We start from the raw sequence: 18,109 nt of genomic DNA, 5'->3' as shown, positions 1-18,109 counted from the left end.
TGAGCTTTAAGAGTTCTCTGTGTATTTTGGATTGCAGTCCATTAGATGTTCCTTTTGCAAATATTTTCTTCCAGTCTGTGGCTTGTCTTCTAATTCTTGTCTTTCACAGAGCAGATGTTTTTAATTTCAATGAAATATAGCTTATCAACTATTTATTTCATGGATCGTTTCTTTGGTGTTGCACCTAAAAAAGCCTTCCTATACCCAAGGTCAGCCAGGTTTTCTCCTATGTTATCTTCTAGGAGTTTTATAGTTTTCCATTTTCCATTTAGATCAAGGATCCATTTTGAATTGATTTTTTGTGAAATGTGTAAAGTTTATGTCTAGATTCCATATTTTTGTATGTCCAGTTTTTCCAGTACTATTTGTAGAAGTGACTGTCTGTGTGCTACTGATTTGCCCTTGCTCCTTTGTCAAAGATCCATTGACTGAATTTGGCACATTTTTTTTTTTACACGTGAGTTGTTGTGGGTGAAGTTAAATTCTTCTATATGTAATGTTTATGTGTGCACACCACATCTTTGGGAATATAACCATGACTTAGAGTAGTCTGGGGTGCAGGTGGATCCTGGGGGTCAGGAAGTGGGAGAGGAATTACCTCTTCTTTTTTATTCCACATAGAAACGATCACGGTAGTGCAAGCAAGGGGTGTGGCAGGGTTTCCTATCGCGGTCTGAAGCTTGGAGTTGATTCTGTATGTGAAGGTGTAAGCAGAGTGGTGTCCAGGGTGGATTTGTATAATAAGCAGATTGCATAGTCACTAGTCAAGAAAAGAGATTGCCATGCATAACACTGGAGGCAGGAAGCTCCTCTACGCGGTTGTTGGCCTAAAGCAGGAGAGAGAAAGTGAGGGTCAGGACTGGGGCAGCAACAGTGGCATTGACAAGGAGGAGAAGAGATTTGAAAGATAATTAGGAATAAGACAGAGAGGGGGTCAAAGAAACAGAAGGCACTACAGAAACTGCAAACGGGGAAAGTAATCGAATGAGAAGAGACAAAGTAATCATGATGCAATGCCCATCTCTTTTATTGTTTTGTGTATTGCCCATCTCTTACATTAAAAGAAGTTTAAATCTTTACTGCATCTCCTGAAAATGCTGAAAAGGGATTATGTACATAATGTACAACAAAACTATTCACTCAATCTCTTCTTTCCCCCCTCTCTCCCTCACTCCCTCTCCCTCCCTTTCCTCCTCTTTCCTTTATTTCCTCTCCCCTTTTCCATTCTCATCAGCATGCATGGTGGTGACCCCAATTGCTCATGTATTCCTTCCAACCTGCCCCAACCTTTCTCTCCCAGATCCTAGTCAGCTCTTCTCCTCATCCATGTTCCCCTATCCCCAACCTTCTGGATCTGCATCCATTTGATATGTTATCCTAGCCTTTCTACCTCCTTTCCCCACCTTGGCTCTGCCCAGGTAAGTGACTAGAACGGAGGAATTTGCATTCTGGTTCAATGATTTACTAGTTAAGTGACCAGCAGGAATGTAACTCTAAGCCCATCTTCATGTATAAAAGAGGGAGAGATAATGGTACCTGATTAACACAGAAATGCCTAGATTCAATCAGCAGCTGCTTGAGCAAAACAAACAACAAACAAACAAAACAAAAACCTTCAAAACAAAATCAAACAAACAAAAAGAAATCTTCAAACAAAACATAATGAAAACCCTCTTCTGATGTAGAGTACAGGAAGGTTTTTCGTCGGCAGCTGTCCGTCTCGAGAGACGATGGTGTAGCTTCTTAAGAGTCTATCTGCACCGCCGAGAATGGCTGTGCAGTCCGACTCGGGAGTGACATCGTATCTGTCTCCTCCCGTGTTGAATTGACATCTTGCGATGACGCTGAAGCTACAGAGCCTGGGCAGGGTGATATGGAGGGTCTGCTGTTGCCCATGCAGCAGACCCCCCCTCTCTTCGCAGCTGAAGGGTCCAAGGGAAAGACGGAGTCAATACAGCTTGGCTTCAGGTGCGCCGCAGGAGTTGCCGGTGTTGACTACAACATCAAACCGCCTTAGGGACTCCGGCTCCGGATTTTCTGTCGGGGTTTACTCCCTTAGCCTTTCCCCTGAAGAGGTATGCCGCAAGGCAGCGGAGGTTTTTTGGAGTCAGAGTTTTCCTTCTCTGATGTACCCTGCCTAGAAGATCGAACCAGCGACACTTAGCTCGCAGGCCGACGCTCAATCCACTGAGCTAAACCAGCCAGGGCAGGAAGGTTTTTAGTACTTAAACATATATGTATGTATTTTTTTCACTAAGGACTCTCTCCCTGTATTAGCTATTGCTCTATTGCTGCGTAACAAATGACCCCAAATCTTAGCAGTTTCAAATGACACAATTCTTTGGGTGAAGAATCTAGGAATGACTTAGCTGCATCCTGAGCTTCAGGGTTTCTCACAGGCTGCAATAAAGGTATTGGCTGGGGCTTTATCACCTCAAGTTCAAGTGCAGCAGTAACTGCTCCCAGGACCACTCAGGGGTATTTTGGTAGGATTTACTTCCTCAGAGATTGTCAGACCTGGAGTGTCAGTTTCTTGGGAATGTTTGCCATAGACCGTCCTCACTTCTTTTGTAGTATGGCTCTCTCCATTGGAACAAGCATGCGAGAAGAGCCAGAGAGAATAATAGCAGGATGAAAATCACTATTCTAGTTGTTGGAAGTGAATCTTCTGGTCTGGCCCACTCAAAGTGGAAGAGATCATTGGGGGGGGGGGGGCATGTCAGAAGCTGCCTACCACACTCGCCTCACCCTTCCTCCTGGATCCCATCCCCTCATCCCAGCTCTCGTCTAGGAACACATTCCACTGCGCCCTGGTTCCCACTGGCCTTGATCACTACTTGAACATTAGTGTCAGATTTCAGGAGCTTCTCCATCATGAGCCACCCAGGTACCTAAAGAGAAGCTGTCATCTTCTACCAGTTTAAATCAAGCCTGCTTGAGATCAGCATGATGCATGTCTGACTGCAGAGAGAGGCAGATTACTCTGGTGCTGTTGGGGATCACTTGGTGTCCTGACTTCCTGTTCTGAAAAAACCAAGGGAATTGCCGTCAATGGGGCCAGTTGAAGAGCCAGGGCATGTTTCTGGAATATACTGCAGTGAAATTTCCCTCTTCCACATTGGGCATGAGAAAAATGAAGGATGCTCATGGTAAGAAGTATTGATTATGGTGAATTTGTAGTATCTCCCTATTACCGTTATTGGTAATTACCATGGTACTATATGAGATTGCTACTGTGGAGAGTAAATGGCTTGTCTTTTCTGAAATTAGACTAATTTATTTCCCATTGTGGCTGCTACTCTGGGACATTTCCAATGAATTTAGCACCAATAAAGAGGAATTTAAGTGGATATTTAGAACTGGAGCTAAAGAAGGGACAGCCCAGACATGTGTCTCAGTCTTGCAGTGAGACAGCAAAGAGCTTAAGTACCATTTGGAAGAGCAAGCTAGAAAGAAAGAGAAACCAGAGCAGGACACCTGCACATATAATAAGGAAGAAAACTACTACTGTAGTTCAGCTTCTAATAATATTACTTAGAAATACATTCTGAGACTTAACAAGATTTAACTGAGACTTAAACAAGATTTTTTTTCACATGTCTAGAGGCATGTAGCTGCTGGTGTTGGTTTAATGGTTCAGCAATGAAAGGTCGAAACTTTTGTGATTTTTTTCCCTCTTCGTCACCACAAAGTGACTGCTGTGCTCCTAATATCACATCTATATTCAAGTCAGGAAGAAGGAGACAGGGATGGGACCAACTGCAATTGTTGCTCTTACCAGGAGAGCAAAAATACTTTTCAGACTCTTCCCCCTTCCCCTTCACATATTAGCTTGATATCTCATTAGCTAGGGTCACACCTGGCTGCAAGGAGATCTAGGAAAGTGAGTGTTATTTAACTTTTCCCTGTTGCAATAGTGGAACATGGCAAGAGAGAAAGGAGGACTGACATGGCTATAGGGTCAGCCACATAGCAATACCTGCCACAGATATTATCCCAAACCATATATATTTTAACATATTCAAATTCTAAAAGTAACAATAGCTAATGATCCTAGAATCATACTAGTAAGTCAGGATTTGACTGTCCGTCTATTGCCCAGAACCTGACATGATATTGCTCTCTTCTGCAAGTGTTTACTGAGTACCTCCTGCATGTCAGGTTCTGTGTTCCCCAAGAGGGACATGGGGATTGCTGTGCATGAAGTGACATCATATAGCGCTAGGGGTGAGGGAAGGAGGCCTAGTTGCAAGAATTAAATGGTGTCATGTTTGTCAGTGCGTGGCACGTGCTTGGCATGTCATTTGCCAGATCAATCAGTGGCCAGTTATTTTTTTCTAAAATTTTATTTGGATTTTAGATGTTTCAGCTTTTTATTTTTCTGACTATAGGGTCAGGGGTCCCTGAGACATGTTCTGTTTCCTATAGCTGGTTTTAAAAACAGATTTTAAAGATATAAATTACGTATCATAAAATTTACCTTTTTAAAGGAAATAATTTAATCAGTTGTAAATTTACAGTTGCGCAACCATCACCACAACCTGACTTTAGGACATTTTCATTCCTTTAAAAAGGTCCCTTGTGCCCTTTCATAGTCACTGCCATTTCCATTCCCAGCTCTATACAGCCACAATCTGTGTTCTGTCTTACAGATTTAGCTTTTCTGATACTTCATATGCAATTATACAATATGCGGTCTTTGGCATCTAACATCTTTTATTTAGCATAATGTTTTTGAGATTCATCCATATTGTAACATATTTCAGCGTTTCATTCCTTTTTATTGTTGACTTGTATTCCGTTGTATGGGTATACCACATTTTCTTTATTCACCCTTTGAGGACATTGGGGTTATTTCCAGTTTTTGGCTTTTGTGGATAATGCTGCTATGAGTGCTCACCTAGAAGTCTTTTGTGGGCATATGTTTTCATTTCTCTTGGGTAGATACTTAGAAGTGATACTGCTTGTCTGAATTTCTCTGGAAATAAAGTAGATGACTTCATATGTCCTCTCTGCTCCAAAACATCCAACTCTCCAGCCACATTCTTGGGCTGTTGCACATAGCTGGTTCTCCCAGTCTAGTTTTCTGCACTCTCCCAGGTGGTACACAGGGAAGCATCTGCTTTTCATGGTCCCTGCTCATCTTTGACCCAGGGACGACCCCCCCCCCCCCCATCACTCAGGAAGTGCCATTGTACCTGAGTGCCAAAACCATTTCTGTGCAATAAGATAGTTAGAAAGTGATTGTACTGTAGTTCCTGGAACATAAAATGTGTTCTGCAACTGATGAGAAATAGAGCATCATGTGGCTTTAGTCATTTGGAATAACTGAACATGGCATGTCACGTGAGCTCATTGCAGCACACGGCTTTCAATTAAAGCAAGCAAACCAAAAAAGCCAAGAGGAAGTCCCAGGAAAATGCAATTTGCAAGTTGTTCAATATTTGTTTTGAATTTCTATGTTATTCCAAATGCAGTTTTGTAATGAGAACACAATTGCCTCTGTCTGTCTTCCCCCCTTCCCTCCCTCCCTCCCCTCCTCCCTCTGTCTTTTTCTTTTTACTGGCGGTGAGAGGGGCTGTATTAATATTCTCAGGAATGCCCAACTGATGATGGTCCAGCTCTACTCCTGCTCAGCTAAAAGTCTGAGCTGGTGTCCAGCATGAAGACTGTAGTACCCTAAAGCCAAGTAGGGTTGCTCGCTCCCTCCTTCTCCCTTGTAAGATGGTTTCTGCAATTTGCTGTTTTCAAGACATTCAGAGAATTCCACCTTTGGTGCAAACTCAAGAGAGCCAGAGCTGAGTTTGAGGCCCTGAGATGGTGCTGCTGAGGGGACGGAGCTGGGGACTGACACGGTGACCTGCCAGGCAGCCTTTGTACTGTCCGCGAGTCTGTAGAACACATTTGTCCATTCACTCCCTGGTGCGGTTCCCGTCATTCTCAGCTCACCTTCTTTTCATTACAGAGTTCCCATCTGCATTTCAGATAAGCTCATGGGTGACTCTGATGTATGGGGGTAGCTGCACATCCCCTTAGAGATGCTGGCTTGGGGCCTCGGTACTCACTGTGGTCCACAGACTGGCAGCGTCAGCATCACTAGGAGCTTGTCAGGAAGACAGCTGGGACCTCCTGAGGCTGAATCTGCACTTTAACTATAGCTCTGGTTATTTGTAGACACATTAAATTTGGAAAGCACGTCTTAAAGCGGTGGTCCTCGTAGGCAGAATTGCCTCTTTGGTCTAACTCAGGAACTTCTTAGAAATGCAAATTCTCAGGCCCCACACAGACCAATTGAATCAGAAACTGTGGCAGAACCAGCAATCTGGGTTTTAACAAGCCCCCCAGGGGATTCTCACGCACACTCCAGTCAGACAACCGTTGACTCAGAGAGAGGTTTTTTGTTGTTGTTGTTGTTTGTTGTTTTTTAACAAGCTGACTTCACTCCAGGTGTGCTAGTCTGTACCTGACATTTATATCTGTAAATACACTGTCCTGACCTTTGAATTGCTGTATCAAAGAAGCTCATTCACGTCTATCTGCCCCTGAAAGTGTTGGGACTCCATGATTAGGAGATAAAGAATTGAATATCATTGACTGGCTGTAGCTCAGCAAACACTCGCTCAATTAGTTTGTTTCTGCCATCGAGGATGGTATGTGCACAGCAGTTTTCCTTTTTTCTTTTTTTAGAGTAATCTCCTTGCCCCAGAGCAAAAACAGACAGTGACTAACATCTCAGCGTTCTCATAGTGAGGCCCGATTCTGGCTGGGGGCAGCACCTGTACTGCCCACTAGAAGCAGCTTCTGCCCATGCCAGCCCCCGGAACTGCATGAGCTGCACTGAATGCTGCCGGCCCCGGAGAGGTGGGCGTGCTGGTGGCCGGCTGGAGGCCAGCACGATGTGGGCCTTGTGCGGTTTCACTCACGTCCTGGGCCTGCGTTCAAACGGCTGATCTTATTTACCAAAAGAGAATAATGCTATTATTGCCTCTGCTACCTGGCAGATCTTTTGTAAATACCATAGGACGTCTAAATGCAGAAGTGCTTTGAAAAGTTAAAACTGCTCTGCAAATACACAAAATCATTCATGTTAAGAATGAGATGTAGGATAGGGTGGGAGAAAGAATTAGAGCTGTGTGCTCTAATTCTTTAATGCAAGGAAAAAGTGACTTATTATGCTTCTAACATTGACATGACTGTTTTTTTCACAAAATTATTCCTGAAATTAACTATTTATTTAATAGAAATTCTCTGTATTTACAATGTATAACATATTTCCACATGCACAGCCCCTGGCTGGTTTGGCTCAGTGGATTGAGCGTCGGCCTGTGAGCTAAGTGTCGCTGGTTCGATCTTCCAGTCAGGGCACGTCAGAGAAGGAAAACTCTGACTCCAAAAAACCTCCGCTGCCTTGCGGCATACCTCTTCAGGGGAAAGGCTAAGGGAGTAAACCCCGACAGAAAATCCGGAGCCGGAGTCCCTAAGGCGGTTTGACGTTGTAGTCAACACCGGCAACTCCTGCGGCGCACCTGAAGCCAAGCTGTATTGACTCCGTCTTTCCCTTGGACCCTTCAGCTGCGAAGAGAGGGGGGGTCTGCTGCATGGGCAACAGCAGACCCTCCATATCACCCTGCCCAGGCTCTGTAGCTTCAGCTTCACTGGAGAGGACACTCCAGCGTCATCGCAAGATGTCGATTCAACACGGGAGGAGACAGATACCGTGTCACTCCCGAGTCGGACTGCACAGCCATTCTCGGCGGTGCAGATAGACTCTTAAGAAGCTACACCATCGTCTCTCGAGACGGACGGCTGCCGACGACGACGACAGTGAAATGACGACGACAGTCCAGCTCATAAACGTTGCCAGCTCCTCCCAGTTACCGTTGCTCATTTGTGTGATGAGAGCCCTGAAATCTACTCTTAGCAAACTTCCGGAGCATCATACAGCAGTATTAACTGTAGTCACAGTGATGTCTAGAACTCATTCATCCTACATCACTCCAACTTTCTACCCTTGGACCCCCATCTCCTGATTTCTCCCTGCTGGCTGAGGTTGTTGAGAAGATGCGACCACCAGTGACCCGAGAGCCGAACCCTGGTGATTGGAGGCTCCTCACCCCTCCCTTGTCCTTGGAGTGTACATTCCACCCACAGCCCCAGAGCCAGAGCTGTATCAAGGAAACAGCCTCGAGGGAGTGAGGTATTGTTGAGATGATCTGGATGGCGGCATGTTACTTAACTCTATTAAGGCTTCTTTATAAACTTTTGAGATGCTGGTGGGCAGGTATAGAAATCTACTCATTTTGTGGTGCCCAAGACAAGCTTTGTATGTAAGTTCCCTTGCTTATTAAATCTGCCACCTACCAATCTGCATGGCCTTCCTCTTCCTTCCGTCTCCCCTTGCCCTCTGAATACAGGGGGAGTTTATGAACCAACACTCCCACACCCAGCTCCTGTTCATCACCATTTTATTTTGCTTATAAGGATTCAACTTCTTTAGAGTCCACATATAAGTGAGATTATGAGGTATTTGTGTTTCTGTTTCTGGTTTATTTCACTTAGCATAATGTCCTCCAGGCTCATTCATGTAATTGCAAATGATAGAATTTCCTTCCTTTTGAAAGGCTAAATTGTATATATGTTTACCACTGTTTTGTTATCCATTTATCCACTGACAAGCCCTGAGGTTGCTTCCGTATTTGGTTATTGTAAACAATGCTACAATGACCATGAGGGTGCATATATCTCTTGGAGGCACTGATTTCATTTTCTTTGGCTATATACTCAGAAGAGGAACTGCTGGATCATATGGTAGTTCTATTTTTTATTTTGTCTTAATTCAGGTTTCCCCAGAAGCAGGTGCCAGGTCAAGAATTACAGGGCAGACAGTATATTTAGATGATAATCTCTGGACACACTTTGGGGGAGGTGAGTTGGAATGTGAGACAGGGAAGGGAAGGTGGCCCATAAAGGATGTGTCACCAAGCAGGGCAGTGATATGGCAACTGGGGAACTCGCGGAGCATCTCATATGTGTGCGTGGGGGGGGGGGGGGCGGCTCCATTGGTTGGCTGCTGCTTCTGGAGCACAGAAGTTCACGGGCACTTCTGTTTTGCCTTATGTGAGTAGAGCAGGGCCCTGTGGCCTGAGGAAGTCCTTCGGCAGAAAGGTGCAAATGCTGAAGTTGGATGTCAGCCCTACTCTCTTTGAAGTTGCAAGGCCAGAGGCACATGGGCAAGGCACACATCTATAAGTTATCTATGTTAAAAGGGTCCTGGATAACTAGGAATCCCAGGTCACTAAGATTGGAAGGGACTGAGTTTCTTCCCAAATCTGTGCCAGGCAGACTTTGGTATGCACCAGAATCACCCAGGGCCTTTCTATAGTGGGATGCGCAGGCTCCACCACACACTTACTATGTCAGAATTTCTTGAGTGGGGTCTTAGAACTTGTGCTTTATCCAAGTTATTTTTGATACACAGCAGAGTTGGAGAACCACTGCTTTAGGCTCTAGGTGTCAGAGGGGACAAGCATGTGTATATACCATCAATCTCCCATGTGGCATCCATGGCAGACATCACTAATCAATCATAGTTCTCTTTCCAGCTCAGCCTACACATGGCCTCAGGATCCTTCTCAATGCCAGGCAGCCACTTCTAGTTAATCAGGGCAAAATGCCAGGAGCCTTGAATAGGGAAACTGAGAGAAATCTATTTCTTGAATTGCCTACTTTCATCTCAGACTTAGATAAGGGAGACAGAAAGTGGCTTTGACTATGTGTCAAGGAAAAATAGAACAGACTGAAGTTAGGATAGGGGTCCAGGGGCATCTTCATGGTTTAAGGATGACCAAAGGTTCCAGCATAGCCTTGCTGGGGGCGGGGAGGGGCGGGCAGCAGAAGCAGCGTCTGCTGAACCGGAGGAAGGAGGGTAGGGGTACACAGATGACCTCCTTCTTTTATATTGAGATTCCAGTTTTTATAAAAGGAGCTTTGGTATCTGTTATGAGCTGAATGTTTGTGTTCTCCCCAAATTCATATGCTGAAGTCCTAACCTCAATGGGATGGTATTAGGAGGTGAGACCTTGGGAACTGACTAGGTTTAGGTGATGTCCTGAGTGTAGAGCCCCGTGATGGGATTAGTGCCCATGTGAGGACACAGTGAGAAGGTAGGTACCTGCGAGCCAGGAAGTGGGCCCTCACCATGAACTCAATCTGCAGGCTCCTTGATCTCAGACTTCCCAGCCTCCAGAATTTTGAGAAATAAGGTCTCTGTTGTTTAAGTCACTCAGTCCGTGGCATTCATCTATGGCAGCCCACGGTGACTAACAGTTCATTAGTGATAGAGCAGAGGGCTGAAAACAGTGAGCTCAGGTCTGCAGCTTTGTGACCTCCCAGCCTTGTTGCCAGAGAGCAGGGCTGAAGGCAGGATTATTCTGGAGGGAAAGATTCTTGATGACACAGTCCATCTCCCACCCCATTTTATAGAAGAGGAAACTCCTTTTAGGGAAGATGATGTGACTTATGCAAGGTCATGAAGCATTTTGTGGCAGAGCCAAGATGTATATGCATTTTCAACATCCAGCTCAATGCCCTTCCCACTCCTTCCTTTGGTGCTCAGAGTATTTCCAGAACCTTCAGCTGCATTTTGGATCTCCAACACCATTTGCACAATATTTCTCCAAATAGCATTGAGGTTGACGTCTGCTAATCAGTCTCCTGGAAACATTTACAGTGAGATTAGAAAAGGAATTGAATGAGGCTAGATGGTCTCATTTGGGACTGAAAACGCAACATGCGGAGTGGGAAATTAAAGCAGGGTCTTTGGGGAGAAAAAAGAGGGAGAGAAGAACCCAGCTTCTCTTATCTTCTTGCCACATGTGAACTCCGTCATCAGAGCTTCAGTTTCGATAAGCTCAGCATGTCTTATCACAGCCTTTGACATGTGCATTGATCATTCCTTAAACTGTGCTGTGGGAGGCATTTCCCACCCTCCACCCCCCAGGCTGCCCTCCCATTGCCTTTCCTTCCTTCCCCCTTTATTTGTTGATGTTGATATTACATGCAGAAAAGTCTGCCTTCAAAAATACATCTTTTTAATAACTTGTCTTCTAGGAGAGGAGGAAAGGGGCGCACATCTGTGCTTGGGTGGGTTGCTGAAAAAAAAAAAGCTGCACGTTGAACCTCTCCTATCACAGGGAGCCTTTGACAAAGAAAAATGGGCCTTGCATTTGGTACTTACATCCGGCCGAAGCACTGACGCTGGATTGCAGATTACGGTGGTGGAAAGGCATAGTTTAGGCAGCCCAGTTGAAATAGGGGCTGGATTCCTCCGAAGTCTTTAAAGCAACCCTGATGAGCCTCATAAAAGCCTATATCAGAATTTTTTTCTTGAGAAATTAAAAATCTTAGTCAAACATCTTATTATTAGGCAGTGACTTAAAAAATAAAGATTATTCCTCAGCTAGTGTGATGGATTCAGAAAGCAGCACATTACCATTCTATAACAGTAAAGCATACATGCAATTCAGTTTTATGCACTTAGGGATGGGAGTGTTTAGTGTTTAGTCTAATTGATCAGGTGGGATGGAAAGGCTTCAAGAGCTAATTACCTCCCACACTGGAAACCCTTTATTGCTCGGATGACCTTTTTGAAAACTGGGAACAACTAATGGGCATTCTCGGGGGTGTGTGTGTGTGTGTGTGTGTGTGTGTGTGTGTGTGTTCTCGGGTGTGTGTGTGTGTGTGTTCTCGGGTGTGTGTGTGTGTGTGTGTGTGTGTGTGTGTGTGTGTGTGTGTTTCTGGGAGAATGCAGAGTCCAGAAACAGCAGAGACCAGAGAAATGGCTTTGGATGGAAGCACAAGCAAGATCATTTGTAGTTTCTATCTTTTTATGGTTATTGTTTAATAGCCAGGGATGATTTTATGTCTTCTAAGCCATTCTACATGTTCTAGTTAAAGATTTTAAACATCTTTGAGATCTCAGTAGAGCTGCCATTGAATACCTCCAATTTACAGATGAAAACCTCAGGGAGGTCAAGTAACTTATCCAAGATCACACAGCTGGCAGTTGGCTGAGTTGTGAATTCATCTCAGCTCTTCTGAACCCTTTTGTTGAAAATCCTAACATTTTCTTTTTTCTCTAGGGGTAGATGTCTATTTAATGTTTTGCGGATGACCTATGTTTATGTAAAAGTCAATACAATGGGACCATTATGTAAGCAAGTATAGAGGAAATGACCAGTATTTCTCAAGAAAACCAAGTAGAGTCATGGGTGTCTGTGCAGGTCCCTCACTGCACAAGGGTGACATTGAAGAACAGCCCACGATCTGTTTGCCCAACTTTGCACCCTATGGTAGAGTGTGTCTACCAGGAGGAGGGTACTGCTTTGCTCTTATTCACAAAAGCCCCTGTCAAGTAGTGCACCTGTTGGGAGGCAGCAGCCATTTCTAATTTGCAGAGACGTGCCATAGGAGCACCTAGTGACCTTGCTCAATATTAACTTATATGCAGAAGCTATGGCCCAAAATGCTCAGAGCTTTATTTAATGATGAAAATCGATATTATGTTTAGTAGAGCTATGCCTTTATAGAGTTAGAAGCAACTTGTTATTCTCTTAAAATGGATTTAGGCTGAATGATACTTGAAACTTATTATTCCCTCATGGGAAGTGTGTGCACCTTTTCCTAGAAGTTTGTTTATAGATGATAAGGCGTGTAGAATTCTACTGGGAGAGAACTATGGTCAGGCCTGATCTCTTTAGCTTAGGCTGGAGAAAGGACTTTGAACATAAGCTGGGACTAGCATTGGTATAGCCCTTCTGGGGTAGTGAATAACTCAGACTTTTAGAACAACACTGTAAATATTTTGAGTGCCTTGTCTAGACCTTTGAGGGCAGAGCTGACAGTGTGGATGGAATAGGATTTCTTCTGAAAGATGGGACTGTTTCTGTGGCCAGCATTCTGGGACGGGAAATGAGAAAGCCCTGGGCTGGAAGAGGGGGCTCATCTGCATCTGGGGTTGGGAAGAGTGGGGACTTCATTTATAAGATTTTCCACTGGAGAGGCAATAATTCTCGTAGAAGCAATGTGTTTCTTCTGTAAAAAAACATTTGAAGTCCCCAACTCTTTGGTAAAGATTTGTTAAATATTATGGCCTGGTCTTGGTCCTGCTTGGAGGGGGTGTTAATAGAGGGGCTTCTTTTTAAGCTCAGAGGTAGAGTTGGTACAGAGGTGATTGAATAAATGCAATCAAATATGTCCCTCTAAAATCTGTTCACAAGCTCTTTGACCGTTTGCAAAAGGACTGTCTGAGGAAGCCTTTGTCTTTAATGTTGACATAATAGAGAGGCATGTTATAATATCGGAGATAAGTTGGTCTGGTTTCAGATACCAATTCTGTAACTTAAAAGCAAGTTATTAACTTTCTGAGCCTTGATTTTCTCCTCTGAAACATGACCCTGTTAATCCCTGCCTCAAGGATTTGTGGTGAGGATAATCTTTGAGAAAGTGACCTGGTGCCACGCACAAAGAATCTTAGCTCAAAAACTCTTAGCTCCATTCTCGTCGGAAAAGAGAGGTCTTTTAAGCTACAAAGGAAGAGTTCCCAATGTTACTTCAATCACGTTGAGAAAGCATAATGCTTACTCCATCTAGACCAGGGTTGGCCAAGTTTTTCTGTAAAGAGTTACAGAGAAATATTTCCTGCCTTGGGGATCATACCATCTCTGCTGCACCCAATCAGCTCTGCCATAGTAGCATGAAAACATCCAAAGACAGTGCATTAGACATCCATAGAAAATGAACTTGGCTGTGTCCCAATAAAACTTTATTTACAAAAACAGGTGGCGATGTAGATCTGGGCAGTATTCATCTCAAAACCTCTATATTGATTCATAAGCTTTGTCTAACCTCCCAATGCCCTCTTGGTGAGTCATTTTTTCCCCTCTGTTCTCTTCTCTCTGTAGACAATGCACACAGTCACTTCTCAATAAATGAGGATGACAAGGAGACCCATAATTTTCAAGTAAAATGATCAAGAGACCAGAGAGGGTAAATGGCTAAGCCCAAACACACAGTGGATCAGCACACCCTTCCCCTACCCTTCCCTCCACCATCCATCTTTTTATTTAACTCACTGACCCATTCTGCCCAAATAGATTTGAAATGGCATCTTTAGCGTATTTAAAATACTTTGCCCTACGTTTTCTTATTCTTGTGGATGGTAGAAAGTTTTCAAATGAAGTGTCACTGCTTAAAGTCAAAAATTAATTAATTAATCAGTGGCCAGACACATGCTGTGCCCAGAATGCTTATCAGTCAGCCTCAAAAGCTCTGCTAATTAGAAAGAAGTCAGGGTGGAAGTAGGCAGATCAAAGAGCCTGATGCCTCTCCCTTAGAACGTTTGTCACATTGGTCCTGGAATTCTAATCAATTCCACCATTTTAATAAATTCTATGTGCTGAGCCTTGTTTTGTTGCGTATATAGTTTGCAAAGAGGAATTCATCACAAGTGTTTCCAGTTAGCAAGTTCCTCTTCATGGGGCACATCCTTCAACAACAATAACAACAAAAAAACTTCAATGCATCTTTGTAAACATGCCCCCCAAAGGCAGGTACTATATACAAATTGCTTGAATTTCCCAAGTGTGATGAAAAACTTTGCACTTGAAACTTGATGCATCTTCACTCTAAAACATTTTGCTCAACACTTCCATTTCAGTAAGTATAGTGCTATGTATATAGCCTGATAGACATTTTTTTAGGTTAATAAAATTTATTTCATTACTCAGTAACAGCACTTTTGAAAAACTTTATTGAGTTATAATTTACTTACCATAAATTCACCTATTTTAGGTGTATAATTAATGATTTTTAAAGTAAATTTATCGAGTGATGCAACCATTACTACAATCCAATTTTAAAACCTTTTCATCAGTTTAATAAAATCCTCTGCCCACTTATAGTTAATCCCCAATCTCTTCCCCAATCCCTGGCAACCACTAATCTCTCTCTGTCTTTCTATATTTGCCTTTTCTGGGCATTTCATATAAATGAAATAATACAATGTGTGGTCTTTTGTGACTGGTTTCTTTCACTCAGCATAATATGTTGGAGGTTCATCCATGTCATAGCATATATCAGTACTTTGTTCCTTTTTAATGCTGGATAATAATTCACTGTATGGCTATATTGCATTTTTTAAAATCCATTCATCAATTGATGAACTTTTGGATTGTTTCCAAGTTTTGGCTGTTATGAATGATGCTGCCATCAACATTCACGTGTGGGAGTAGTTTTCTTTGTAAGAGTGAAATTGTTGGGTCATATGGTAAATTTGACCTTTTAAAGAAACAAACTTTTTAAAAAGTAGGTACATCATTTTACATTCCCATCGAAGAGCATGAGTGTTCACAATGATCTATGTTCTCATTGTTGCTTGTTATTGTCTGTTTTTTGATCATGGTCATTCTAATGGGTGTGAACTGGTACCTTACTGTGGTTTGAGTTTATATTTCTCTAATGCCTTGATAGCTACTTATTGAATAGAATTATTTATATCAGTATTCCCCATTGTGTATTTGGAAGAACACCATGGCTTTGAGATGCCTCACAAGTAACAGGGTTCTCTGGGCCATAGTTTTGGGAATTCTACAAATTATTTCTATTTTTCCTTATAGTTTACTGTATTGAGAGCTCTATAAAATTTGCAATGAAGAATTTATTTAACTCAGTACTTCCTAGATTTATTTGAAAATAGAAATTTTGATACCATGATGGAAATAGGTTTTGGGAAGTGCTAAAGTGTGCCTATTCCTCAGACTCTGTCTCATTGGAGAGCGGACAGTGGACAGTGGTCAGTGTCTCCCATGCAATAACCCTTGTCCTTCAGGAAGCTAATGACTTGGAAGACCCAGGACCCCACATCACTCTCACAATCTCCTCCAACAGGGTTGGATTTCAGTTATATGTGGACTCTGGGGAAGGCACTGGGAAGATCTGGCTTGTGTAATAAAATAGGAGATTTTCTCCAGGTCTTGACATTGTTTTGGTAATGGAGTGAGGTGAACTGGATTATGGAAGAACGGTGTGTCACAGCTTCGTGGGACTCATCAGTATCAAGGAACAGCTTAAATTAGTGGTCTCCCAAGGGCTATGTCCACCTGGAACATGTGAATGTGACTATTGGAAAAAGGGTCTTTCGAGATGTAATAAAGTTAAGCATCTTGAGATGCAATTGTCCTGGATTAAGATAGGTCCTGACTCCAATGACATGGGTCTTTTTAAGAGATAGAAGAGGAAAGGACACAGAGAAAAGAGGAGACAAAGGCAAAGACTGAGGCAGTTACATTCCACGAGCCAGGGAATGCCCAGAACCACCAGAAGCTGGAAGAGGCAAGGAAGTATTATTCTTCCTTAGAAGCTTTGAAAGGAGTGTGGCCCTGCTGACACTTTGATGTCAGACTTCTGGGCTCCAGAACTGTGAGAGAATAAGTTTCTGTTGTTTTAAGCCTCCAAGTTTGTGGTCATTTGTTATGGCAGCGCTGGGAAACAAATACAGACCTGATGCACAAGCAGTGTTATGACAAGAGGATAGTTGATGAGATGGGAGAGTTAAGTCCTTCCTTCCAGCCCACACTTGGTACTGAACCAGGATAGAGAAGCAGATAACATTGGACAGATATGAGAGTTCATAGGTCAAATGCAACCTAGTTGTCCTGGAGAAAAAGGTGAGGAAAGGGCATACAGATTAGAAACAAGGGCAGAGGCAAGAAAGAGGAAGGGGGAAAGGAAGAAGAGGTGGAAGAAAATCAGTCAACCTCTCCCCAGGACCCAAGAGTAAGTCTGGCGGAGGAGTCATATGGATGGAGGAACAGAGGGTCCCAGAGCTGACACCCATTGGAAAAGGTCACATATCTAAGGACAAGGGACACACACAGCCTGGGGCCTCCTTGGGAAAACTGCAGACTGACTAAGGCTGCCTTTCAGTTGTCTACTTGTCAAAAACTGACTGACAGCTTCTCCACAGAAGAGAAGGAGGTGACATTGTGGGGGTGGAGGGATAAGAGAGGGTATATGGAGTGGGATGAAGGTGGTCATTTTGTCCCAGTAGTAAAGCAAAATCATAATCTTCTTCAGATTCTCAATCATGGCTCTGATAGCCGGTCAGGCAGCAGCCTTTAGATGGTTAATTAGGATAGTATCTAATGTTTATTTATTAAACACATGATCCAGCCACAGGGTCATGAGTTTAACACACAGTACCTCATTTGCCCCTCACCATAATTCTGTGAGGCATGTATTATCAGTGTCCCCCTTTCTTTTAGATGAGGAAAGTGAGGCTCAAAGAGATTCAATTATTTGCCCAAGGTCCCATAGCTAATGCATGAGGGAGGCTATTTCCAATCTTATTTAGTCTGACCCCAGTGTCAAAGCGTTCAACCACCTAAACTGTGGGACCAAGATCTGGGCCCTGTGGGATGAAGGAGGCTGGGCCCACTCTAGGTCCAGAATTTCTCACTTCAGATCAGAAGTCCCTGGCAACAGGAAATTTTCAGTTCCCTCACAGAGTAATCTAGGTGCCTTGATGTGTACATGTACATAGATGTTGGCTACATGGAGTTGCTTCTCAGTATAATTATAATTGAGATGCAGTGGGTGGGGTAGAAAGTTAATTCAGTCCTGAAATTCATCTCTGGCTTCGCTAATGATTGCATGGCCATGGGAAAAAATCATGGAAGCTCTCTGAACCTTGGCTTTCTTGTAAAAAGGAGATAGCTCTCTGTTATCTAACTTATAGAGATGTGAGTTAAACGACTCTTTACCTATCTATCTATCTATTATCTATCTCTCTACCTGTCTGTATACCAAAGAGCTGAATACTGTGGGTTTGCTTGGCACATAGTAGACACTGATGAGATTAGACTTCCTTTTTGTTGTTGTTTCTTTCTTTTTTAAAAACTATTTATTGATTATTCTGTTACACTTGTTGCAGTTTCTTTTCCCTTTGCTTCCCTCTGCCCAGTACCCCCTCTTCCCTCCAGCAATCCCACCCCCCCTTAGTTCATGCCCATGGGTCATGCATGTAAGTTTTTTGGCTTCACCCTTTCCTATA

This window comes from Furipterus horrens, unplaced genomic scaffold (genome assembly GCF_987537825.1).
Source record: "Furipterus horrens unplaced genomic scaffold, mFurHor1.1.pri manual_scaffold_5, whole genome shotgun sequence".
NCBI lineage: Eukaryota > Metazoa > Chordata > Mammalia > Chiroptera > Furipteridae > Furipterus > Furipterus horrens.
This window is presented reverse-complemented; position numbering follows the sequence as displayed.